The sequence below is a fragment of the Equus caballus genome, chromosome 2 (genome assembly GCF_041296265.1).
Source record: "Equus caballus isolate H_3958 breed thoroughbred chromosome 2, TB-T2T, whole genome shotgun sequence".
NCBI lineage: Eukaryota > Metazoa > Chordata > Mammalia > Perissodactyla > Equidae > Equus > Equus caballus.
In genome coordinates this window covers 8,603,117-8,630,064 of record NC_091685.1, presented here as the reverse complement: position 1 = coordinate 8,630,064, position 26,948 = coordinate 8,603,117, and the positions used below count along the sequence as shown (strand labels likewise).

Genomic DNA, 26,948 nt, shown 5'->3' with positions numbered 1-26,948 from the left:
AACAGCTTATGGGGAAACGCACTGCAGTAGGACTTGGAAATCATGCCTTGGGAATAAGCCCCACTCTGTGGATTCAGAAACTAGACCCAGAGATAGGGTTTGCCTATGATCACACATCATAAGTGGTTGAGGCGGAACCAGAACCCAAGCCTTCTGTCTTGTTTCCTTGCCTCTCCCACCTCCCACAAGTGGCCTATCAGAGTTCCCTCTCACTCCATGAGTTACAGCCCTCAGGTTCAGTGTGTGAAATTGGGAAGCAATAAACCACCAACAGTTTCTCAAAATGTATTCTTGCTTTTAGAGTAGAATTTGCATTTCAGAAAGTTCTAGCATCTTCAAGGGGAGAAAAGCTCTGTTCTCAGATTTTCTCTAGTATTTGCCTGCTCCCCTCTGATGACGAACAACCACCAACCATTTTTGGGACTGTGTGCTAGCAGTAGTGTGAGCAGGGGGAGCCCTGTGCAGCCTGACCCCTAGGAGCAACGTGCCACACCAGCAGAAAATTTACAAGCCTTTTGTAGCTCACACAGAGAGCAAACACTGGAATTTCACCCATGTCCCTTCTCCTTCCTCTCCCCTGAGTGATGTGAAGGACAGCTAGGTTCCATCCTCTACATCAGATACAGACAGACAGACCACACAGACAGCCACACAGACACACCACAAAAAAACTTCCCCAAGTATAAGGAAATCCTCCCCTTAGTTATGGATCACCTCCTGAAAGTCCTCCCTCCCCTCGCAGCCGTCAGCAAGCTCTCCCTCCTTCATAGTCCTCTATACCGACTGCCAAGGCTGTGCACTGTCTAATGTTGTCTGGATGTAAAGGGCCAGAATGTACAGGTTCCAGTTCTGGCTCTAGTGGTACAAGTTTGGATAAGCCACATGTCTTCTCTAACTTTAATTTTTGCATTTAAAAAAATGTGGGCATTAGTGATTCAATGGAGTAAACTGGGCTGCAGTTGGGCTTTGGAAATAGAAACACTTGGGTTCAAATTTCATCTCTTAGCCATGTCAGGAAGATGCTTAGAGCTCCAGCTTCCTTCTCCACTGGGTGAAAGGGTTGTAGGGATTAAAACAGCCATCACAGAACCTGAGACACGGAAACTATTACGATTCAATGCCTTCTTCATGTCTTAGTAGATGCCACCTGTATGGTGTGAGCTCCCTAATGGCTGGAGTGGTTGAAGTGTGGTCTAGGGACAGAGACCTGGGTTGGATCCCCAATGCTATAACCTCCTAACTATCTGATGATCTTGGGTAAGTTACTTAACTTTCTGGTTCACTGTTTTCTTTATTTATAAAACTGAGACCTTTTTTTGACATAACCCATGAAGGAATTATTTCACATTCATGCTTCCCCAAGAAGGGACTCTTGGATGCTCTCCCTCTCTCTCACACAGGTGAGAAGAGAGCTATCTGCTTGGTGAGTATGAGAGAAGAATCTGAGCTCAGCCCCTTCTTCTTCCTTTTCCAGAGCCAACCTGCTCTCCAGCTACAAGGTACAAGGGCCTGCAGTGTCCAGCTGTGCCAAGGACTCTTGGGTACAAGAGAAGGCAAGTCTCTAACTTAGGGACAAAGAACATATCAACCCCTTGGCTGCAGATCCCAAATTACAATCTATAATCAACTTTTTCAGTATCAAAGGTGATATTTTTATCCCCCCTTGAGTCCTATGTCTATTTTTCAATTGGTCTTATGTCTTTCAATTAGTCTCGAACTAGTTAAGTGGGAGGGTATTATCTAAGGGCCCTTAAACCCCAAATATCCCCACAGCACTAAGCAAGTGCTTAACAATTATGATTTGATGTAACTTGATGCAAGGGTCACAGCTCCTTTTTCCCAAAGTCTGTTCAGCCTTCATTAGAAGATGACAGAGTCGCCGAGTCAGGGCATAAATCAATTCTAAAATGCATTTCCCACCTGTAACATAAAGCTACAACAAAGCTTATTCTTAAAGAGATGCTTCTTTAAAACGAAGTTATTTGAACACCAAATGAATGTGCTTCCTTCTGAAGAATGCATAAATAATAGTAATGACTACTATTTTACAGCTCTCAAAGCACTTTCACATACATTAGCTAAACCTCAGAGTCATCCTAAGAGACTGGACTAATTTATCCTCATTTTTACAGATGAGGACACCAAAACTCAAATAGGGACATTACTTATACACAACCACACAACTAGAAATTGGTGGAGCTCACATTTGAACCCAGGTCTTCTCACTTCAAATCCCGAGTTCCTTCTACTCTGAGGCAGCACAAGGCTGCAAATGTACGTTCCCAGATTATAGTGAAGCTGAATATATCTGCTTTTGGTTTTGTTCAAAATTAGCGTTTACTTTGAACTTGGGAGAACAACTGATCAATTTGATATGCTATGAGAAACCTATTCTGTTAGCTACTCTATGAGAAAAAACATGCATATTAAATATCAAAAGTTTAAAAAATAATTATAAATGTCACCACCACCAAAAAAGTTACCATTTATTTGGCATTTAGAAGTGTTGGGCCCTATACTAGTTGTTCTATATAGTATCTAATTAAATGGTCACAACGATCCTATGAGCTAAGTGTTCCTATTATTCCTATTTTATAAATGGATTCTCTGAGGTCAAAAATGGTTAAAGGACTTGCCTAAGATTACATAGCTAGGAAAGAGAAGGCAAGAATTTGCACTCAGGTTTGTGAGCTTCCAGACTGTATCTTCGTTGCCTCTTAACCTCTGATCCAACTTTTTTTTTTTTTTGAGGAAGACTGGCCCTGAGCTAACATCCATGCCCATCTTCCTCTACTTTATATGTAGGATGCCTACCACAGCATGGCGTGCCAAGCAGTGCCATGTCCACACCTGGGATCCGAACTGATGAACCCCAAGCCGCCAAAGTGGAACAGGCCGACCCCTCATCTGACTTCTAAACAGGGGACAGTTAATGTGACTGACTGACTTTCCCTTGGGCATAATGAAAGCGAGCACTCTGCAGCTGTGTCATGGCTCAGGTCCCTGTTGTGGTACGGGCTTTGTCGTTTCCCACAGGCACACAGGCTATCTTTTGTTACTAATTTGGTCCTAACAGCTAATTGTCCACTTTCTTTAAACACCTTTTGATGAGCTGGGAATCCCTGAAGAGGGCCGTTACACCCACAAAGTATCAGAGGGAGAACTTAATCTTGATCTGATGAGGGTGTGAAAAGTCTGTGGTAACTGTAAAGTCTTTTGCAAACATTAAGGGATTGCCAATCATTATCATCATCATCTCCATAATCATCATCATCAACCACAACAATGCCAGTTGTGGCTTCTAGCAACTTCTCTACATTTGCTGCAGGTGGTAATGCAACCCCCAAAGGAACTTCTAACCTGGAAGGGTCCCACTGTGGGACTACCTTATGGCTTATTTCCATCCTGGATTCCTGTGTAGTTTCTGGACCAATATGTCTCATTGGATCACATGAAAGAAGTGGCACTGGGTGGAGGGTTTCCAGGAAACAGTGACGGATGCTCCTCTTTCCATTACTAAACTGTAGTAGAACAACTAGGGTGCTAGAGAGTAAGGTTGGGTGGGTTTCTGTAGCTGTAGACCATAGGGTGCCTACAGGACATTTTCTTTCCTTGACTTTTTTTTTAGGTGAGAAGGGAGAATGAAAGAAAAGTTAACGGAAGAACAAAGGGAGAGAAGACTAACGTGACAAAGGGATGGAAATTGTATCTTGTGGGCTGCCCTATCTGTTCTTTGTTTTATCACATGATAATAATAACAACAGTTAACATTTATTGGGAGCTTGCTAGGTGCTAATGTTCTAAGTGCTTTATAAGCACTACACAACCCCAAGAGGGAGGTACTATTACCTCCACTTTAAAAATGAGGAATAGCAGCTCAGAGAGATTATATAACCTGTCTAAGATTGCACAGGCAGGAAGTGGTGTAGCAAGGATTTAAAACTAGGTCTGGCTCCAAAGTCTGTTCTTACCCACTACATTAGATAATTTTAGTACTATAGTCACATATTAGACTATTCTAAGTCTCTTGCTTGGAAGGACTGTTCCCTTCGTGTAACTGAAGCACATGTCTCTTCATAACAGAGTATATTACTACCTCAGGCATTTGGGCAAATTTCACTCATCTCGCTCCTCAATTATCACAGACCTAGTGACTATTAGAGCTGGAGGGGTCTTTAGAGGTCATCTCTGTAACAGATGGGGACAGAAAACCCCCAGTGAGAGGAAAGAACTTACCCTAGGCTACTCAGCATTCATGGCAGATCTGGGACCAAATCTGGATTCTTCATTCCCAGCCTGTGCTTTTAGACAGGCTGTTTAATGAGGACACCAACTCTAAAGTGTTACTAATGTCAAAATGGCCTCAAACTTGGCACACTGTCAGGGAGACCCTGAACACCAAACAAAAGATGTGACCCTCTCTTTGCATTGGTATCCCTATGGTGGCTTTGGTCACTATACTACTAAACAACAGCAGTGGGGGAGGCCCAGAGGGAATAGAGGGGCTTCTATCAAGAGGGGTGGGGTGGGGTGGGGAGGAGAAAGCTTCTTTAGTCTAGAAACAGAAGAGTGAACATAAAAAGAATAAAAGAATAAAGAGCACAAAGAGAGTAAGAATAGGCACGTCTCCTCATCCTGGGGAGCCAGTTCCCAAGACTATTCCCTCTCGGGTTCTGGAAAAACGATTTCAAGTAAATAAAAGTCCTGCTTTACCGAGCAGTTTGCAGGCTTGCTGAGCCTGAAAGCTTAATACACGGGGCAGAGGCCAATTCACGAATGAGGAGTCTGGTGTGCGGCAAGAGAAATCTAGTGCACCTTAGCCCCAGCAGTGTGCCAGGGCACAGGTGAGCCAAGATGCTGGCCTCCTCACCCCCCAAGGCAGCCACAATCCTCAAGGCTGGATTGCTTCTGACCCGCAGCATCCTAGTATGGTTCCCCCAATGAGGCACACAAACATTTTCAACATAGCCATTGATTTGAAAAAGCCTGGAAGCACCGATCTAGGGGACATGCCTCACTTTTGGAGGCTGATAGCATGGAGGGCAGCCAGGTCCTTGACTAAGAGGTTCCTAAGATGCCTCTGAGAAAAGATTGGTCCACAACGTTAACCACGTTAACCACGTGTTTGGAGAAAAACTTGTTAACCCCTTAGGTTCAGAACGGTTACCTCAGCTTAAAAACCTTTTGAGAAACCCTGATCATTGTTTGCCCCAGAGTTTCACCCCTAGCTGTGGATTAAGTGATAATTAGGAGGCAGGAAGACAAAGCACTGCTGGGTTTTGAATCCTAGTTCTGCATGTATGCTCTTGAGCAAGTCGTTTAACCTCTAGAAGACTCAAATTTCTCATCTGTAAGCTGGTGAGAACATCACCTAACACCTAATAGACTCCAAAAGACCCTTTCCCTCTGGGTCTCTCCTTCGCACTGCCAAGAGAGACAGAGACAGAGAGAGAGAGAGAGAGAGAGTTGAAAAAAATATCTGATCCTGTCTCTCTCCTACTTAAAATTCTTACAGGATTTCTAACTGCGACAGGATGGTCCCCTCTTGCTTTGGCCCCATTTTCCCAATTTGTAAATGGGTGGTATTCCGGCAAGGCTCATAGCACATGTCTAATGGACCACATGGCTGGAAAGATAGTTTGGAGATAGATCGTGAAAGGCTTGAATGTCTTCTTAGGTTTAGTTTAAACTTCTGAAAAAAAAACCTTTTCTCCCTGGCTTTGGAGAGATCTAGAGTGGCATGCTCGATGTGTTCTTTAGGTAGAGCGGCTAGGGAGAAAGTGAGCATTTTGAATGCATTTTAATACTCAAGCAGGACCATGCGAGCTGGTGCGTGCGTGCGTGCGTAACTCTGCATGCGAACACCGCTCAAGAGTTGGCGCTTTGAACAGGAGTTAAAAGAGTTGAGTCCCTAACGACATACAAAAGACTTGCCGGTGTGATTTATTCTGATGTATTTACTTATCCAATTACCAAAACAGCAGGAGATCATTAAATTTTCTAGTTACCAGATGCAGCACGTTCAATATCTTAAATGTTACCAAGGCGCTCTCTGAGCTATTTTGATATTACATTTCATCTGCCCAAAAGCTTATGAAACTGGAAGGCAAGAACCATGAACAGAGCAGGTGTTTTCTTTGAAGATTGGTCCAGCAGGCACCTGTATAATACCAAACTTACCAGAAACTCCCAAACTCTCTCCTGGAGTTAAGGAAAAGTACCACCAGGAGAAGCAAAAGTATTTAGGAGAGAAGATGCTGAGGAAGTAGTACTTGAAGGTGGCTGGATATATTCAGGGCTCAGAGTAGAAGAGGAAAGAAGGCGAACAACACCCTCTGGGAGACTGCGAACCTGGCCACTAACCCTACCATACTGCTTCTGACTCCCTGTATGACCTTGGACAAGTCACTTTTCCTCCTGAGTTTCCTTGTCTGTTAAATAAGGACATTGCATCTGATGCACCACCTCATACGCCTGCTATGAGCATCAAGACAGCTTGTCTTCCACTGTACTTAATGCGAATGTCTCCTGGATAAGACTGAGCCACTTAGAGACAGAAACTGTATGTTTCCTGTTTCTGTGTTTCCAGCTTCCAGCAAAAAACCTGGTGTATTACATGCTCTCAATAAATGCTTGTTGAATAAACGATCAAATCAGAGAATGCACATCATGGAACACAGAAAAACACAGAGCAAGCCTTTATTAACAACATTTTAAGAGTTAAGTAGCAAAATAGATGTTTATTCTATTTTATTGTGAAAAAATACATCAAATAGTGATATCTGGGCCTAAACTTTTTGAAAGGGTAGTGGTGACTTGGTACCTACATTCTTTCTCTAAATACTATCCCCTCAGACCCTATGCTCCAGCCAATTACAGCAGTTTGCTATTCCCCAAATATGTCTTTTCCTCCCTGAACCTTTGTTTATGTTGTTTCCTCTATTGGACTGTCCTTCTTCCCCAATTTCACCTGGTGAAAACTTACATATCCTTCAAGGATCAGCTCAAATGTTACTTCATCCACAAAACTAGGCTTAAGTGACAGAACCTAAATTAATCTTTCTCCTGTTCCTTGTAACAGAGTTAATCATAGGTGGCATCTTCTTCCATTCCCTGGGCCATACATGCTCATTGTGGTCTCACCCTCATGTGCCTATGCCACTGCCCCGCATGTGGTCAATCAACGTCTGTTGTGCTGATACCTTTGTTTCACCTTGGGCTCCCCAGACAAAGTGCTGCCAAGGTCTGCTGGCAGACTCAAGGTCAGTGTTTAAAGTGAAATGTAGACATTGGCAATGCCAACCTTGTCCTTTGCTAAAACAGCACTCCTATACTTTGACCAGGAAAAGCAACCCATTTCTGAGGATCTAGCTCAGAGGAGCAGCTGCAGTCTCACACTGGGTTATCTATGTATTGTGCCTCTCAGGTAATTCTGCAGATGTCTGTGAGTTGTCTCTTCAGTTAGGTTGAATTCTGAGGGCATATAATGAGGTCTCACTGGCTATCTATCCCCAGGGCCTAGTCCACGGCAGGAAACAGTGTGGATTCAATAAATGTTTGCTGAAAGACTGACCTACTGAATGGCTGAATGGAGGCTCCCCACTCCTCCCTAGAGCATCCACCAATCCCAGGAAAGGAGTCAAGAGGAGCTGCTTCCCCCAGACCTCCTCCCCTAGCCTCACTCCCACAGCAGGCAGAGCCTGTCAGTGACACCATTAGCAGCTCGCGCCAGCAGGTTCCCCGGGCTCTGCTCTCTCTGGTCCTTGCCTCAGTCAGTCCTGCTGCAAAGACATAGGGACTGACAATAAGTTTGCATCAGTTGCCCTTTCAGAAGGGACAGATTTTTCCCTATTTAAACTGCTGTTGGAATTAGCTAATTAGAAGGATTTAAAAAATCTTAATACTCTAAACAGAGAAAACTGGTTCTGAATTATTAAGCGACATTTTCAATGCATTTGAATAACCTTAAGTGACTTAGCTGCCACCTGATCCTAAGCTCTGGCTCAGATAAATAAATGTGAAATATTGTCAAAGCTCCAGCTTATAGGAGCCTCCAGCTACAGTAGATAAAAGCTTAAGTCCCCATAAACTGCCAGGGACAGAGACATTCTCATAGAAAAAGAGCGAGAGAAGATGATCTTAAATAAAGCCAGTAGGACCAGGAAGTCGTGGTTTTGCTCTAGTTTTCAGAAGACAGTTGTCAAAGGGGCAGGTGTTATCTGTATCCAGGTCATTTAATCATAGAATCACACAGTATAAGGGCTGAAAGAAGATTAAGAAAGCACTTATTTTAATCTCTTCATATTTCAGATGAGGAAAATAAGACCCAGAGGAGGATGTATCTTGCTTGAGATCACACAACAAATGGCTGGAAGAATCAAAATTCTGCCCCAGGATGCACGGCTCCTAGCTTAGTCCCCTTCCTACTACATCATATTCTTCTGAGAATGTCCCGTTAGAGATGTCAAAATGAGAGGCTGACAATTGGCTGTTAAAAAACACCTGAAAATTTTAACTACATGGGTGACTTCTGGAGCTTAAATTCCAGGGACTCCACGGTTTGTTCTCCAGACTCTGGAATTCCCTGCCACGACCATGTGCCAGGGTTGGGGGGAGGGAGGGTGAAACCCAGAATAAGTGAGGGTGAATGTCACTACAATGTGATAGCCCCTCTCTTGCCTATCCTCAAGCCACTAGGGTAACATGAGTTTCCGCTTGGTGAGATGGAAAATACAAAACCCAAAACTAAATGAAAACAGTGGCTACATGAGTGGGTAGGGATATTTTATTTCTTCTTATTTATTTACTAAACAAATATTTCCTGAGTGTTTACTACAGTGTCAGAAACCATGCTGGCACAGGATATAACACTGAACAAGGCACTATCTCTGCTCTCAAGGAGTGGAGAGTTTAGGGCAGGATGCAGACAAGAAATCAGCCCATTGCAATTCAGAACAGTAAAGGCTACAAAAGGGGAGAGGGCAGCAAGGGAGCACGAGGAAGGTAAACAACTAACTCAGTCCCGGGGGTCAATTAGCTTCATATTTATCTTTCTTTCTTGTCTCATTCTAATATGCACAACTGTTTCCTACAGTATAATTACCCACTTTACTGACTTACACTTTCATATACAATAAACCAGCATTAGTTGCTTATACGTGCCAGGCACTGTACTAGGGCACACTGAGATGAGTTACACATAATCCCAAATAATTCAGACGTGATGTGTACAGGTCTTCTTTTGTTTAAAAAATGTCTATCTAACTCACTTTGTGGCTATGTAAACCTGGGTCAACCATTTCTGCCTTTGGTGTCTTTTGCTTTCCCTAGGCCTTGGTCAAGTTACTCACTTCTTTGCCTCTTGGTTTTTTCACCTATACGACATCGTCTTTTTTAGTCATCATAATCTAAAGTGCAGGCATGAGGAAGGCCTGTTCACACAAGGCTCTTACATAAAGTCAATCAGAAGAAGGAAAGTGAAATAAACTGGGAAATGTCAAAAAAATCTTCAGGTTTGGGATCAGTTATGGACATTAAACCTGAAGCCTTGAGGTCCTGCTTCTGGGTGAAGAGCAGGGTGTGGTCTGGGTAAACTGGGGCTGGAGCTGGAGTGGAGCTGGCACTGCAGCGAGGCCCGGGGGATATGACCTGTCGATGCATGTGCTAACGCTTTCTCCAACTCTAGTACTGGCTTTGAAAATTACAAGGAGTGTCTAGAAAAGGTTAATCTGCGCATATACACGTTGGCAGTTGTTTGTATTTACAATGGGTTATTATACAGACGTTAAGCGAGCAAAGCGTGTCTGCAGAAGCACCTGGAATACTGAGCACAGAACTAATGATTTTTTATTTATGGCTGGATGGAGTTAGATTGGATTGTATGTAGGCCTTCAAAAGTTTATTTGATTTCTGATATAGCAATTTTGAATGGGACAGTGCTTTATAAACACCTTAGAAAATTAAGTTCTAGGGCAAAGTAAATAATTTTGTAAAGGTTTAAATACATCAACATACCTATACATAATCAGTAACAGTAACTCCATATTACATTCAGCATGGCATGGGGAAAGGACCTGGGTTTTGGGAATCAAATACTGGTAATGACATTTAGTGCAACCTTGAGAAATATACGCTCTCTAAGCTTCTATGTCTTCATCTGTAAAATGGGGAGAATATCTATCTTTCAGAGAACGAATACAGTTGATTGTGCATATAAAAGGCACACACAAAAAGGCTTTATTCATTGTCATCACTCCCTACTACTCCAAGTCCTTCAGAAAGGGGCAAAAGCAGATTTCATTAAGGCTCTGAATTTCACTCAGCTCCCTTGAAATGGCTGTAATTGCCTCAAACATATTTTAAAAACTCCTGTGTATTCCTTGATCGGGTCAGGGGCATGCAATGGTGGGTGTTCTTCTATAATACCACTGGTTCTCTCAGTACCTCGGTGGGTTAGCAAGATCCTCTCCTCTCTTTCCCATCAACTGCATCATAACAGCTTAGACTACTGAGCATTACTATGTGCTAGTGCTTTAGAAATATCACTTCATTTCATTTTTACAACAGCCCCGTGAAGTAGATAATATCACTATTATCCTAATCTTATAGATGAGGAAACTGAGCTACACAGAGGTTAAGTAATTTGCTCAAGATCAAACAGCTAGGAAACGGCAGAGTTGAATTCAGCCTGGGATTCCAGAAACCAATCTTTTAACCACTACCCTATACTGTCTCTCTAACACTCATCTCGTTCAAATCCGCTCCAGTCACTGCCAGGGGCATTTTCTGGTGTTGAGCCAGTCTCACAGTTTAAATCTCTTTACTCTCTGTTAGAAAACACCTAGACTTTCTCCTGGTACCTCAGACTCAACAAATCCCAGTGAATCTGCCTCCTCTGCCTTTCTTGGTGTCTGCACTTGGTAACTACCATCTTTCTAGTCATTCAGGCTGGGAACCTTTAAGTCATCTCTGACAACTTCTTCTTCCTACCCTCCCCACCCTGACATAGCTACACAATCACCAAATCCCATAGATTCTTCCTTCATCCTGGTTCCACCACCTTTTCTTCATCCCCACTGCTGCCATCTTAGTTCAGACTCCCACAGCTTGTTGTCTTGTCTATTGCAATAATTCTATCTGGTCTCCCTTTCCCAGGCTCTCCCTACTCTAATCCTTCCAGATAAAGATAGTCAACAAGTTTGAGACAGTAGGGAAAAGGCAGAAATGTGGAATCAAAAGACCTAGGTGGAGCCATTGCTCTGCAACTTATTAGCTTTGTCAATTTGTGTTAGCCATTTGGCAGCTCTAAGCCTAAATTTCTTATCTTTAATACAGGGTTAACATCTACTTTAACTAGTGTGAATTTCCACTGGAATTGATTTTGTGAGGGCAAAAATTTTGTCTAGCCTATTCACTACCATATCCCCAATGTCTTGTGCATAAGAAATGCTCAAATAATATTTGTTGGATTAATGCATAGAAGATTCTTCAGTATTTTTTCATTTCCTATCTCATTTCCCTCCATGCCCAACTTCATATCCTAAATTCCAACAGAGCAAACTGTGTGCAATTCCCCAAACATCATGCTGGTTTATATTCCTAGGGTTTTGTTCATACGTCTGCTCAGCAAATGGTCATTCCTATTTTTTTAAAGCTTTTTGCTTTGAAAAAATTATAAACTCACAGGATGTTGCAAAAATAGTAAAGTCCCTTGTATTTTTCACCTAGCTTCCCCCAATGGTACCATCTTATATAACTATAGTATAACATCAAAACCAGGAAATTGACATTGGTATGATACTATTAACTAGGCTATAGGCCTTATTCACATTTCATCAGTTTTTATGCGTATTCATTTGAGTGTGTGCATGTGAATAGTTACATGCAATTTTATCTCATGTGCAGATTTGCGTAACCACCCCCACAATCAAGATGCAGAATGAGACCACAAAATTTAGTCATACCCACCCCCTATAACTATACCCTCTTTCTCCTTATTCCCTGGCAACCACTAATTTGTTTTCCCTCTTTATAATTTTGACACTTCAAGAATGTCATATAAATGGAATCATACAGTATATAACCTTTTGAGATTAACTTTTTTCGCTCAGCATAATGCCCTTAGAGATCCATCCAAGTTGTTGCACGTATCAAGAGTTCATTCCTGGGGCCGGCCCCGTGGCCGAGTGGTTGGGTTCACGTGCTCCACTCCGGTGGCCCAGGGTTTCACCAGTTTGGAGCCTGGGCGTGGATGTGGCACCGCTCATCAGGCCACGGTGAGGCGGCATCCCACATGCCACAACTAGAAGGACCCACAACTAAAAAAATATACAACCACGTACTGGGGGGATTTGGGGAGAAAAAGCAAAAAAAACCCCAAAACCTTAAAAAAAACCCAGAAAGAGTTCATTCCTTTTTATTGCTGAGAAGTACTCCACTACTCCTTTTTTAAAAATACTGGCTCAAACCCTGTTTCTTCTGTGAAGTTTTACAGACCTCCAAGTAGAACTAAACCCTCTGCTATCCTTGGGTTCCCACTATAGCTGGCAGAGACTGTCACAGCACTTTTGACCTTTGAATATCTTGATTGGTTTGCTCATTTATAAGGCCTTTGGTCATATCTTTGTATCTTTAGTGCCTAGCAAGTACCTGGTAAAACTAACTATGTATTAAATGTTTATCAAATTAATGAATATAGCTAACTTACAAATTACATGTAAAAGTGTCTTGAAAATGGCAAAATGCTATGCAAATGTTCCTAAAAGGCTGCATAGCTCACATATTATCATCAATCCTCATTATTCCAGATTTCATATTTGTGAATTTGCCTACTTGTTAAAATTTATCTGTAACCCCTAAGTCAATACTTGCAGCACTTTCAAGGCCATTTGAGAACGTGTGCAGAGTGGTGAAAAATTTGAGTTGCCTGATGCACATGTTCCCAGTTGAGGTCAAACAAGGCAATATTCTGCCTTATTGTTTTAGCTTTCATAGTGTTAACAAATCTTCTTCTCATGGGATATTTAGTGTCACGATTTTTGCATGCTTCTGCTTTCTGTTGGTGATTTTGCTGTTTAAAATGGCCTCCAAACAAAATGCTGAAGTGCTTTCCCTAAGTGCAAGAAGGCTGTGATGTGCCTTATGGAGAAAACTGTGTGTTAGATAAGCTTCATTTGGGCACGAGTTATAGTGTTGTTGGCCATGAGTTCATTGTTAATGAATCAACATTATATATTAAATAAGGTGTCTTTAAACAGAAACACACATAAAACAAGGTTATGTATTGATTGGTTGATGAAAATTTGTGATTAGAGACTCTTAGGAACTTAACCTTATATTTCCCCTAGGAGCAATGGTTGAGTATTTGCTAATTCAGTGTTTGCAGCAACTTTATACAACATAACTACTGCAAAAATGAGAACTGACTATACTTCTCAGTTCTAAACCCAACAGTTTCCCACAGCCTACAGAAGAGAATAAGAATACAGTCATTTCTTAACCTCAGGTACGTACTTTGCTCATCACAATTTGCTCCACTGACACAGATCTTTTTGTTCACCCAAATCTGTGTATTCTTCATGTTGCTAGCTTGGCAGTATGTGCCTTGTCCCTGCTAGAGTGATCTCCTGCCCGTATCAGACTTGGCCTTGTAGACCAAGACTGTGTCATAATCATCATCACACCTTCCACAGTGTGCGCCATCCATCCATCCTTCCATCCCTCCTCCATCCACCCACAGTTCAGTGAGCACCTACTCTGTGGTAGGCCTGTGCAGGCCCTGTGCTGGAGACTGCGGGTGCAAAGGCAAATAAGACACAGTATAGCTACTGCCCTAAATGAGCATACAGAGAGCAGGCCTGGAGGACCCTGACATAAATGAGGTAAAAATCTCCATGAGGAAATAAGCTTGTCTCTCACCTTAGGAAAAAGACTGTAAACTAACTCAGGAACGTTTCCAACTATGAGAGAAATCTGCTAGTTTGGTAAAACAGAAGGCAGATATTAAACCCTAGCTACTTGTAGTTGAACACCACTCTCAACCTTTTGTTATTACACATGTAAGGCAGACTGTTTGATATCCTTACTTGAAAGCTGGTAGTTTCCAAACAGTTAATATTGGACAAAGATTCTTTATCCTCTTGAAACCAAAACATAAAAGAAAAAAATAAGGATAGGTAGGAGGGAATGGGGTTGGCGAGAGAAATAATCACCATTACCAACATACCAGTTACTATTACTAGATTCTTACTCTGTTAAATACTATACGTATCAAACATTTTACATTTCTTTTCTTTTTGGTGAGGGAGATTGGCCCTGAGCTAACATCTGTGGCAATCTTCGTCTATTTTTTTACGTGCGATGCCACCACAGCATGGTGTGATGAGCACCAGGATCTGAACCTGTGAACCCCGGGCTGCTGAAGTGGAGCATGCAAACTTAACCGCTATGCCACTGGGCTGGCGCCATTCATTCTTTCATTTAGTGTTCACAACAACCCTTTGAAGTAGGTACTGTTACTCCCATTTTACCAAGAGATTAAATAACCTCTTTAAGATCACGCAATGAAGAGTTGATCCAGAATTCAAGGCCAGGTTCATTTGACTCCACAGCCTGTATATGCTCTTGTTTCAGGCTACAATGCCTCTAAAAGGTGATTGAAAAGAAGAGGCAGTGTTAAATAAATCATCCTTACAGTGTTGATTTGTATTTGCTTGTAAAACAAGCAAGGAAAAATAAATACCAACAACTCCCCCTTTATTTTAAGTAGTCAGTTTGAAAAAAGTGTTGTCCCTCTGCAGTGAGGGAAAGTGGCTGCAGCCTCAAGGACAACCGTAGCGGCTCTGAGCAGACCATTAAGATTTCTGGGCAAGTTTACATCGAATTTGTTGGCATCTTAGAAACAAGGAGATGGCCATCTCCAGGGATTGTGCTTCCCTCAGGTTCTCCTCAAGATTTTCAGCAGAAAATACAGGGAGTTAACTGGTGCTTATTGGTATTCTTCTCAGACTACTTTTATCCTTCGCTACAGGACTAAATTCTGTTACAAGTGAAGGTGAGAGGCAAAGTCAAATGGTTAGGAGTTTCCCAGTTTACAGAATTCTACTACGTATCCAGTAGTAAACCCCAGGAGTGAATTTGAAATGTGAATATCTTAAAAAATGAAATTACATGTGCAGAGAAGAGTTAACCTAACAGGTCTGATGGCTTTTCTTTTAAAAGTGTAGCTTATAAAGTTGGCTCTTCGCTGGCATTTGGGAACTTGGGTTTTGGGAGGGTTCCCACCATTCCTAGAACTGGTAGGAGTAGGTCACTGTGCCTAAACTGTTTGTACAAACAACACAGTTTATGCTGAACATCTGCTTTCCTTCTGGGATTCTGGAATTTTGGTACATGCCAGGCAGAGGACACCTATGTGACCAGCCTCCAATAAAAATCCTCAGTACTGAGTGCCTAATAAGATTCCTTGCTTGACAACATTTCACGTGTTGTCTCAAATCATTGCTGGGGAAATTAAGTGCGTCATGTGTGACTCCACTGGGAAAGGACCCTTGCAAACTTTGCCTGCTTTCCCCTGGACTTAGCCCCATGTGCTATTTCTCTTTGCTGATTTTGCTTTGTATCCTTTTATTGTTATAAATCATAGCCATGAGTATGACTATAGGCTGAGTTCTATGAGATCTGCTAGGGAATCATCAAATCTTGGAGTGATCTTGGACACTCCCTTACCCCCCTCACAGCTGGTGTCAGAAGTGGGATTCAAAAGACTGACTCAGCTCATCAAAATATGGGGAAAGCACTGTTTGGGAAAAGAAAAGATGAAGGGGCAGGGAATGATGAACCTTTGGTGCCTGGGAGGACATGCAATCATTCATCCATGGTATGAAACAGCAGCTGAGCTGCTGTCTGTTGTGAGAGGTAGAAGTTACCTACGGAATTTAAAAATGAAAGATCCAATTCCAGGAGAGTTGACTTGCTGGCTCCCCTGACTGCTTCTGACTGTTCTGTGAGGGGAAAAAGATGCAGGTTTGTAACACCTGTGGTTTCTATTCTCTCTTTCAGGTGGCAAGAGAAAGGGGCACAAAATTCCCCAAGGTGAGCTTTGGATGGGCTAAAAAATGTTTAAAGGTTGTATTGTTCTCTCCTTGAAGTCGGAGGAAAAAAAATTAAACTAGATCCAGGGCTGGAGCACAATTTCAGATAAACCAGAGGGAAAAAAGGGAGAAAAACATTTTAGCCATTTCTTCAGCTTAGCTGTTGTCACCTCTCCTGCAACTGCCAAGTACTGCTCCCTTCCCCACTTCCCATGCATGCCAGCAGGGATCTTCCCCCAGAAACTTTAATATTAACCCTTTAAACACTAAATTTACTACTAGGTGTTTGAGAAAATTGGCAATGAGAAAAACAGGAGGGAATTAAAAAAAAATAATTGGCTTCTATTTTGTGGCTATTGCATCTGGATATACGGTAAAAACTGATATAAAGCATTATATTCTTCTAATTTCATAAACGCAGAGGAATCATCCCAACCAGGGAAATCTGCAAAGAAAAAGTGTTAGTAGAACATAATTTCCCTGCTTTTTGCCACTGGTGAGTGGGTTAGAATTTAAACTCTTTGTGGATTGGAAACAAGTCTCCAGAATTAATGACTTTTGCTCATTGGAGCCTCTGGAAAAAGGGAAACAACATGGAAAAGAGAGGCAATCTCCAGATGGAGATACATCTTGGGAGTCTTAAAAAGCAGTTTTTAGTTTGCTAAGGAGTTCTTATAAAATCAGATGCCTGATGTTTAGAGGCTGATGATTCTCCAGTGTGATGTGCGTATTTTTGAGTAGGTAAAATTTGGACAAGACCAAAAGGGCTTAGGAAAGCCTTGCTTGTCACCTGAACTTGGAACACAGTTGTCTGGCCCTGCAGCATCTTGGCTTTGCTGCTGCTGAAGAGAAGTTGCTGGCTTCTTCTTTTGGAATCCTGAATCCACAGATCCTAGTTATCTGGACCTGACTCTAAACAAAAACCTGATATCGTCTGCTGTGAGCTGTTTCAGCATCACAATGTGCTATGCTGAACTGAAAGCAGGCAGAGGCTCGATGAACAGGACTTTGACTCGGGGACCACTGTGGATACAGGACATCTCTCTGTGGAGCCTGAAACTGAAAACATCATGGATGTTGTCTGCATGGTCTGGGTCACATACAAATGCCCACAGGAAAAGGTTTGTTTTTTGATGAGACCGTCTAAAATCAAGCTGCTAATTGGCTCATATTTTGATACAGAGACTGATTGCATTCCTAAATTGTTACTCCTGCCAAAAGCTGCAAGTCAGGGGAGGGCACATCACAAGGAGCATGACGCCTGTGCCCACTCCTGACAGGTCAGACTCCTGACTTCCTTTGGGAGATGCTCGCTGCTGTTGACTTGCGTCTGACTTCCCAGGTAAGTTGTAGTTTGCAACAATGAACTAATACATAACTTGACTCGACTTCTCTCATCTTTTTCCTGGTACACACACCTTAGAAAGACAGTTTGATTAAATACTGCTGTTCTCCAAAAGGGATTCATCTTTTCTAGCTGTTCACTGGATAAATGAACAGGATGAAAGGGGTAGGAGGCTATGCAAACTCATTTTGAAAATTTTTTATAATTCAGGATTTTGTCCTGACCAATTCCTAAACATGATGTGTTTTTCTGGTTAAGTTGTATAAAAATACTTTTCTATAAAACTCTTTTGTCCCTCTTGCATACCACAATCCTTTCAGAGGAAAGGTTTGGATGAGAACAGGGGATGATTAAAAAAAAAAAAGGTAAAATTATGATTGCTAAATGGAATGCACTGAATTTGTAACAAAGGAGAAAAAACAAAAACAAACAAACAAAATAAAACCCTGATACCTGGGGGGGAAGGAGGAAGGCATTAAAAATCTCTGCTCTTCAAAACTTCCTGGAAACTTTCCCCCTTCCTGAAGGAAAATTCCCATGTCACCTTTCCAAGCTGCTGCGAGTGCTGTCTACCATCACACATGACAGTGGTGACTATGAGACAGCAGGGGTGGCCCCAGCTCATATACTTCCACAGAGAACACTTCCAGATGTCGCCTGCACTCCTGAGGCGGATGAACTGGTGTCATGGATAAGGGAAAGTGTTTGAGACTGACCGCTGTGGATAGTCTCTCTGAAACCAATGGCTGAACTAAATTATTTGGACTGACTGAGAACCCAAGGGTGGGAGGTACCGCAGTGGACCTGACTAATGTATGTCCAGCTTGAAGTGCTAATTGTAAACTTTGTTTCCAGGGGTATCACGTGTGCCCTCTGGGGTTGTACTTCTTGTGTGTACCCTGACATCATGACACTGCCTGAGCTCTAGAAGGAATTCAGGTCACCTTCAACTTAGCCAGAATTGTGCTGTACCTGAATTGATACCTTGGGCCACGTAAAAAAAATTGTTAATACAGAAACTTAAAGAGGAAGCCACTGGCTTTCTAAGATAGACCTTTACAGTTAATGGGCTTTGTTTTAACTGGCTAAGTCCAGGACCCCTAAAAAGCATAACTGAGATCAATACTGCAGTTTGTTCTCATCTGTGTGTAGAGTCCTACTGATCATAATTTTTCTGTAAAGATGCCTTGGTCAAGAGCAAAGAGGGGTGATCTGTGCAGACAAGAGTTAACATAGCAGGCCTGACTACTATTCTTGGAAAGGCTTGCTTACAAGTTTGGCCTTTGGCTGGCATCTGCGAACTTGGTTTTTGGGAGGGTTCCCACCATTCCCGAACTGGTAAGAGTGGCTCACTGTGCCTAAACTGTTCGTACAAATGACAACATTTATGCTGAACCCCTGCTTTCCTTCTGGGATTTTGGACTTTGGTACCCAGGTAGAGGTGCGATCAGCCCGCAGTAAAAACCCTGGGTACTGAGTCCCTAATAAGCTTCCTTGCTTGGTGACATTTCACATGTGTTGTCTCAAATCATTGCTGGGGGCATTCAGCTCATCCTGTGTAACTCTACTGGGAGAGGACCCTTGGAAACTTTGCCTGGTTTCCCCTGGGCTTCACTCCATCTGCCTTTTCTCTTTGCCGATTTTGCTTCGTATCCTTTTGCTGCAGTAAATCATAGCCATGAGAGTGACTACATGCTCAGTCCTGTGAGTCCTCCTAGGAAATCATCGAACCTGGAGGTATGGCGACCCCCCAACACATTACATGGAAAAGTTTTCTGTTTAGGATAAAAGCATAGGCATTGGAGGTTCAATCACAATTATGTCAGTTACTATGTATGTGATCTTGGAAACATTACTTAATGTCTTTTAGACCCAACTGTCTTATTTGTAAAACAGGGCTAGTATCTATGCCTTAAGGTTGGTATAAAGAGTAAACGAGAGATTACTTTCTGAAGTGCCTGGCCCAGGCCCTGGCACAGAGTAAGACATGAATAATAGTTGATTCCCCTGTCTGACTGAGAGCTGGAAAAGGCGGTAAGAACCAAAGAGGTCACCAAATCAGCCACAAAAATTTCACAGAAAACTTTCACCTCAGAGATTCACCCACTTTTGGAAGGCTCAGACCCAACTCATTTTGAAACTAAGCAGAAAATTGTACTAACACACTTCACTGAAAACCTCTCTGGTGTTTGGTCACATTTCCATGCAATCCCAACTTAGAGGGTTCAGCTCTGTGGAAACAGCGATGTGGAGGGAGGAGGAGAGAACACACTTCCTTAAAGGAAAGTCTGACTTGAAAGTGAGATGGTACGGTTTCATCCTATACACAGTGCCCTGCCCAGGGGCAAGTCCAGTTGCTGAGCTGTGTTATTCCTTCCCGGCACAAGTTCTACATGTCCTGAGTACCTGTCATGGCCTCAAATCACCTCACTTAATTCTTACAACCACCTCATACGCGGCTATTATCATCTGCTTTTACAGGTGAAGGAACCAGTTTAAGAGGTTACGTGACTCTCCAAGGTCCACCTGCCAACTGGTTCTTTATATCATCACGCTGTCTCCCTGTCATGACTGCCAATACTCAGAACACATTTTTCCTGCACTAGGGGGACTGGAATAAATAGTGGACTTTCTTCCAGGGAAGAGGCTGTTATAACACAAGTGACAAAGTACAGGTCACCTTCATATTAAGAATGAGGAATGTGTCTAAAAACTTATTTTTTAAAGGCTAGAGACAGGTCAAAAGCAGTGACTTGCTGGAGACGGATGAAAGAAACTCAGCCTTACCAAATCAAATGGTATGGCTGTCTGCCGTTTACCAAGTGTTTTCATTATCACTTTTGGTCTTATCATCACAATACATCTGTGAGGACACAGGACAGTATCCTCATTGGAAAGATGAAGTAACTGAAATATAGAAAAGAGAAATAATGTACTCAGTGTAACTTAGCCAATAGATGGAAGTGCCAGTGTTAGAACAAAGATCTGTCCAACTCTGAGTATAGAGAGGACCGGAGAAGCTATGGACCATTTATCAAAATACTTAGTCCAGGCCTTAGTAGACTATATAGACCATTTATCAAAATACTTAGTCCAGGCCTTAGTAGACTATATACAAACATCTCTCTAATCCTCCCCTGCTTGGCTGCATTCTTATCAATCTCATTTTAAGTACTGCAACATTCTTGACTATTCTTCTGCCTTCAGTCTTTCCTCCATGTCAATTCATCTTTCCAGGCTGCCAGTGAGATATAACAGAAAGAATCAGCATCTTCATATTTAATTTCCACTTCTTGGCTATGTGATCAAAATACTTAACTTACAGTTTCAGTATCTGTAAAATGGAAATAATATTTGCCCTGTATAATAGATTTTGGACATGGGTTTGAAATCTGTTTCTTTGTGCTTTTGATTTTTTCAACTATAAAGTAGGATAATACCAATCTCAAAGGGTTGTTGCAAGGATTCAATTAGACGATACCTGTAAAGAGTGGAACACTGTTGCCTGACACACAGTGGGGAACTCAAGAAATGGTATAAAGCATTATTATTACTTCACAGGTTGTTTGTTTATTTGCTTGCTTCATTCAGCAGATATGTACTGAGCATCAAATAGGTTCCAGGTACTGTTCTAGGTGCCAGGTATACAGCAGTGAAAAAGTAAAGTTTCTGCCTTCAAAAAGCTTTCATTCTAGGAGGGAGGAGACAATAAACAACTAAATATCTATTATGTCAGATGGTGATCAGTTCAGTGGAGAAAGAGAAAGCAGGGGAAGAGGCAGAGGGGTTGCCAGTCTGGCAGGGTAGGGAAGGAGGGAGTGGAGAGGAGGGAAGGAAGATGGTTATTTTATATGGGTTGTTCAGAAAAGGCCTCAATGAAATGAGCAGAGACCTGAAGGAAGTAAGGGCCTGAGCAGTATGTGTAGCAGAGGAAGGAAGTGCAAGTGAAAGGCCCTGAAGTAGGGAAATGTTTCATGGTGTTTCACAAATAGCAAGGATGCCAGGGTGACTGGAAAAGATGGAGTGGGGTCAGAGAAATGCTAGGGAGTCACATCAGGGACAGCCTTTCAAAAACTCTAAACTAGATGTGCAGCCATTATAGGGTTTTGAGAGGAAAAGTGAAATGATCTGCCTTATATTAAAACAAGAAAACCCCCAAAAAACCATCATTTTGGGGGCCAGCCTCATGGTCAAGTGGTTAAAGTTCCAAGCACTCTGCTTTAGCAGCCCAGGTTCGTGGGTCTGGATCCCAGGCATGGACCTACTCCACAGATCAGCCGTGCTGTGGAGGCATCCCACATACAAAGTGGAGGAAGACTGGCACAGATGTTAGATCAGGGTTAATCTTTCTCAAGCAGAAAAAAAAAACGTGGAAGACTGGCAACAGATGTTAGCTCAGGGTGAATCTTCCTCACCAAAAAAATAAAAATAGCTGTTTTTTAGAAAATAGACTGAAAGGGGAGGGCACGGGTGGAGGCAGGGAAGCCAGTCAGGATGCCATTACAATAATCTGGACAAGAGATTACAGTGGCTTGGACTAGAGTTTAGCTGTGGAGGCAGTGAGAGGTAGATTCTGGATATATTTTGAAGGTAAAACCAACAGAATTTGCTTATAAGTTGGATGAAGAAATAAGAGAAAGAGGAATCAAGGATGACTACAAGCTTTCTGGCTTGAACAAAAAGAGTCAAGTTACCATTTAATGAGATGAGGAAGACTATGGGAGGAGCAGGTTTCAGGGAGGGCAGGAATCAGGAGTTCAGTTTTGACTATGAGGTGCCAATTAGACATCAAGTGAAGACGTTGAGTAGGCAGTCGTATGTATAAGCATCTGGAGTCCAGGAGAGAGCTTGCGCTGGAGATACGCACTTTGGAGTTTTAACTATATGTGTGACATTTAAAGCCACAAGACTGAATAAGATCCTTTAGATAATAAGGGTAGAAAGAGAAGAAATCAGAGGACTGACATCTATTGAACACCTACTGTGTGCCAGGCAATGTGAATGTGTAAATTATGGAGCAACGTATGGGTAATTATTCTTACTTTGGTGATAACCATGATGACCATGCCATTCCCTTGCTCAACAAACTTTACATGGAATAAAGCCAAGCTCCCTTGCCAGGTATCCTAGGTTTTATACACTCTTCCTTCAGCCTTTTCTCAGAACTTTACTATACAAACTCCATATTTCAATCAATCTGGTCTACACTCCACCGTCTAGCCATACCTTGCACTTGCCATTAGCTTCTTTCCTCAAGCTCTCCTGGCTGCCGGAGAATGTTCTCCCTTTTTCAGCCCACCAAAATCCTATCCATTTCAAAGTTTTGTTCACCTGCTACCTCCTGTACAAAGCCTTTCCTGGTTACCCAGGCAAGCAGAGATCTTAGCCAACTCTGACTTCTATTGCCCTTTTTGTCTGACTACACTTAGGACGTAGACACTGAGGATTATTTGTATGAGAGGCCAGGGTATTCTTGAAGGCGAGGACCATATGCTTTATTCCTTAGCACTTAGCACACAGTACCTGGCAAAATAAAAGTTTGTTGGATAAACAGTGTGGAAACAGACTTAGGAATAGGAATTACAAAGACAATATGAATAAATTAAAGATAATGAAATCTTTCCAAATGTATAAAACTGAACTTCATTTTCACATGGAAAGTATTTTCCTAGATGACAAACTACCTCACTAATTTATTCCTTACTTGGCTCAGGAGGCATATGGCAGAGGAATTAAGAGCAGACTCTAGAGTCACACACTTAGGCTTGTATCTGATTCTGATCTGATATTTACTATGACACTGGCAAGTTACTTCTTTTGTGCCTGAGTTTCCCCAACTCAGTGAGGACAGTATGAATTTTTACCTTTTGAGTACTTTTTAGCATTAAATGAGATAATGCATGCAGGGCACTTAGAATACTGCCTAGTATAGTAGGCCCTTGATAAATACTATTATTTAAAAAAATTTTTAGGGGCTGGCCCGGTGGCATAGTGGTTAAGTTCACGTGCTCTGCTTTGGTGGCCTGGGGTTCACAGGTTCAGATACCAGGTGTGGACCTATCACCCCTTGTCAAGCCCTGCTGTGGTGGCATCCCACTTACAATAGAGGAGGATTGGCACAGATGTTAGCTCAGTGACAATCTTCCTCAAGCAAAAAGAGGAAGATTGGCAACAGATGTTAGCTCAGGGCCAATCTTCCTCACAAAAAGAAAAAAAAAGGAAAAAAATTTTACCCTGAACATTTGGCTATTGGGTAATCACGATCACTTTTTGTGTTTGGACAGTATCTGTCAGTTTACAAAAGCACTTTTATATACACTGCCTTATTTGAGCCATGGGAGAAGCAGAATTTATTGCTTCTATTTTATAGAGAAGAAAACTGAGATTTAGAGAGGGCTTGTGCCTTGTTCAGGGTTGCAGAGCTAATAAAAGATCTTCTGATTCCCAGTCCAATGCTCCTTTCTCTATACCATTGCTTTCCCTCTATTCCATCTCTTTAATCATTCCAACGATGAACTAGGGACCCCTAAAATCTAGGAATTTTCAGATTGATTCAATGTGTAAGGCATTGTTGTCATTTCTTAAACAAAATGAATAACCTGAAGAAATATAAACCACCCTTGCTAGAAAGAGTATTTTTCCCTTTAATTAGACTGCTGTTATGCCAGATCAGAGTTTCATATATAGACCTCTTTAAGAAGCAGCTGGGGGCCAGCCCCACGGCAGAGTGGTTAAGTTCACACACTCTGCTTCGGCAGCCCAGGGTTTCACGGGTTCAGATCCTGGGCGCAGACATGGCACCGCTCATCAGGCCACGCTGAGGTGGCATCCCACATGGCACAACCAGAAGGTCCTCCAACTAGAATACACAACTATGTACTGGGGGAATTTCGGGAGAAGAAGAAGAAGAAGGGAAAAAAAAGAAGATAGGCGAGAGATGTTAGCTCAGGTGCCAATCTTTAGAAAAAAAGAAGCAGCTATATTATTCTTTTAAACCTTTTGCTATTTAGTTTCTTTTGTTATAAATATTATGTAAACAGTTTACCAATTGGTTTCAACCTATAAACTCAAATGTCCTGTGGCCAAAACACTCCAGGAGCATTTGTCCTCACAACATCACTTTTGAAAATAAAGCAATTGAGAGGCCTGGGCTGCAGTCCTGAGTAGTCATTAACCGAATGAATGTTCTCAAGCAAGTCACTTCACCTCAGGCCCTCACGATCCCCATCTGCTGAATGGCACTAAAAGCTTTGGTAAGGAGTTCAGACTTTTTCCTGTAGGCCATTAAAGCACTGGAGGCTTTTATGCAGGAGAGAGATGATATATCATCAAATCTATGAAAAATACCTAGAGTCAGCGGGGAGGATCGACAGATGGCAGGTGGGGTAGGCAAGACTGGAGTCAGGGAGATGAACAGGAAACTACAGGTTTCAGCTGGGCTATGAAGACTTAGGCAGTGGTATGGAGGGAAGCAGAGCAAAAGAACAGACTTAGGGAAGGGGAGAGGCAGGATTTATTTTGTGACCAGCTAGATATTAATTGCATTCCATTCCACAGTCATAGTTCTTATTCTCTAAATCTTGATCATTTCGGGATATTGAAAATCTCAAATAATTACACATGGTGCTATAAAACACCTGAGGGGCATGGAGCACGCTCAGCAGGAGTAACTCTAACATGTGTTTACTGATTAGATGCTTCATCTTGCTTTAGCTTGAAAACAAAGCTATTAAGATATCAGTAGTTTGATGGCATTAGTGTTTTTCTTTCTGGTTCTTCTTCTTTTTTTTTTTTAGTCAAACTCAGTCTAATATAAATTGAAAGTCAATCCCACTGCAGTATTAGAGGTATTAACATATGAAATTCACTAAGTACAGAATATTTCTAAATATTGGTGCTTGGAGCTGTAATTTGTTGCATTTACTAGGTGGTCTCTAATGCTGATTTTCTAGAGCTACTGTTCTATGACTCTAATTTTAAAGTAGACTCTAAAATCTATTAACAGATTTTGAAAACTACCCAATGATCTTAAAAAGCAATGGCCATTAGAAAACTTGGGTTTTCGTGTTAGCTCTTGAACACAAATATCCACCGTTGTTCTAGAGAGTTCCTAGGTACTCTGCTGTCTAGCTTTAAGCCTTCCCCACCATTTCTGCTTTTCTTCAGTTAGGATAGTTACAGCAGATACTATTGGTTATCTATATGATAATAATAATATTATTATTATGTGGTAGGGACACAGTAGTTTACATTCACTATTTAACTCTTACAACTCTCTGAGCTATATATTATCATATCTTTCAAAGGCGAAGAAATAACAGCTCGGCAGGAGCAAGTATGTTGTCCAATGTCATACAGCAGGTATGTGATGGAGTAGGATTCAGATATAGGTCTAATTATGACCAAGACTTTTACTTTTAACCATGCTATTCTGTTTCCATTCTCCCTGTGCAAGGCTCAAATTCAATTCCTTTCTAATGCCTTCCCTTACCACCGCAGGCTGAAATTACCTATCTTTCCAGCTGTGAGTAGAACTCATAGCGCAATTTGCTTTATGTGTGTTTTCACTAGAATGTGAACTCTTCAAGGTCAGTAACAATTTCTTTTATTTCGTATCATTAGCATCTGGTATGTAGGCTGGCAGAGAGTTTGCTCAGCAAATGTTTTGTTATATGAAAGAACAAATACATAAATGAAATGCAAATTAAACTACTTATATTTCCTTAGGGTGGCAAATAGGATATCCTTGTGTTATTGATGAAGTCAAACGTCATCCAGCAGGAGCTTCTGGATACAGACTGTAAGTTCTACAACAGTAGGAACTATGTCATTTTCAGCACTGTGTTCTCAGTGCTGAGCTTAGTGCTTAGTAATAAAGGTGGATGGGTGACAGAGGAAGGAATTTGTATTACTAAATTTGTAAGGTTTTACCCACAGTTCATTTAAACAAACTTTTACTTAGGGCCTGCTCTGTCAAAAAACCCTGGTAGAAGCTTGTTTATACTTACTCTCCTGTTCCTTTAAACATTAGAGGGAGAAAGAAAAAAATTATGAGTTATAGTTACTGAAAAAAAACACTAGAAAGCTGGTGGAAAATACAAATACATTCATTCCTTTGTTTTAGAATATAAAATGTCTGATGCCATATTTTTGAATGCATGTTTGTCTGTTTTAGGGGTTCACATCTATAAAAAGTTCTTGGGGCAAGAATGGGGGCCATGTGCTTACCTAAGTGACAAGGCACACAAGCCACTAGTCCTGAAGCTAACCTGCACTCCCATCCTCCTTTCCTAGCACACTCCAGTCATTTTATAAATAGAAAGACCTCAACTTCCAGCTGCACGTGGAGCTTCTTTGAGTGATGCAGAGATGAGTAGGCAAAAGAAGGAAAATAGGCAGCAGGAAGGGGAAGAATTTGGGATAAACAAATAAGGAGGAGGCAAGAGTGGAAAGAAGGGGGAGAGGATAAAAGGGTAAAACAGGATTAGAAAGAAGAGGGGAGGAGTGGGAAA

General features: G+C 41.8%; 1 protein-coding gene and 1 long non-coding RNA gene across 6 annotated transcripts in view; one reads left to right on the top strand and one right to left on the bottom strand.

Moving 5' to 3' along the window:
- The window catches only part of FAF1 (Fas associated factor 1), a 472,901-nt gene that overhangs the window by 6,816 nt on the left and 439,137 nt on the right, over positions 1-26,948 (bottom strand). The gene's annotated exons all lie outside the window — the stretch shown is intronic.
- The window catches only part of LOC138923147 (uncharacterized), a 29,077-nt gene continuing 19,448 nt past the window's right edge, over positions 17,320-26,948 (top strand). Inside the window, exons 1-2 of the long non-coding RNA XR_011436359.1 lie at positions 17,320-17,433; positions 26,164-26,236. This is a non-coding gene — a long non-coding RNA (uncharacterized lncRNA). The remainder of the gene's footprint in view (positions 17,434-26,163; positions 26,237-26,948) is intronic.